Source organism: Ambystoma mexicanum, chromosome 1p (genome assembly GCF_040938575.1).
Source record: "Ambystoma mexicanum isolate Mex_15411 chromosome 1p, UKY_AmexF1_1, whole genome shotgun sequence".
Taxonomy (NCBI): Eukaryota; Metazoa; Chordata; class Amphibia; order Caudata; family Ambystomatidae; genus Ambystoma; species Ambystoma mexicanum.
In genome coordinates this window covers 25,245,516-25,246,544 of record NC_090921.1, presented here as the reverse complement: position 1 = coordinate 25,246,544, position 1,029 = coordinate 25,245,516, and positions in this window count along the sequence as shown.

Below are 1,029 nucleotides of genomic sequence, written 5' to 3'. Positions count from 1 at the left end.
GAGCCCATTTTCTGTGCCCACCTGCCCACCTCCCCTGATTGGTACGTCCACCTGGTCATAACTGACCTACTCAGGCCAGCCCTCTGCCTGGCAGCCCTCGCGGCTAAGGACCCAAGACAAAGGGCGGCTCCTACATTGGCAGCTCCAAGACGTGTCTGCAGGTGTCAGCAGGGCAAGCCAAACAAGCCATCAGTCAACAGACACCAACAGAAACTGTGAGTGTGGCATGGGTGGGGTGTAGAGCAATTACTCTAATCCAGAAAGCCCCCATCACTCTACCTTACCTTTCCATAACGTAGACTGCCATAGACTCACACATACTTAGAGAAATTTGTGACCACCAGCATAAATCTATTCATGGCTGGACTGTAAATGTTGCATTGCATTACACACTAACTTACTTGCCAATGTTAACTAGTGCCACACCTAGAGAGAACTGTGAAGGTTGCCCTGCATCGCATCTAGATAGAAATGTGAATGTTAGCATGTGCCACCCTTGGATGGAATTCTTAACTTTAACCTGCATCGCATCTAAATAGGATTGTGAAGGTTAGCATACGCCACACTTAGATGGAATTCTTAACTTTAACCTGCATTGCATCTAGATAGGATTGTGAATGTTAGCATGCGCCACACTTAGATGGAATTCTTAACTTTAACCTGCATCGCATCTAGACAGAAATGTGAATGTTAGCATATGCCACCAACACAGCAATCCGCACAAACTTCACTAGACTACAACAACAAAACAAACCACACATAGACTCGCACAACAGCACACAACGACTACCAACCGTAAAAAACCCTAAGCCCAGTCAACGGACCCACCGGGCTGAGGCTGGCAACAGCACATCACTGCTCTCTTGCACTTTTCCAGCTTATTCCCACTAACTCACCCCCCTTCCCTTTTTCAGAGCCGCCAGAGCGCCAGGGGACCACTCCGGTGGTGATAGTGCGCGGTACAAATATCCTTTAACATTAACATTGTGTATATGCGTTGTACAAATAAACAATTACATTACGTTTACA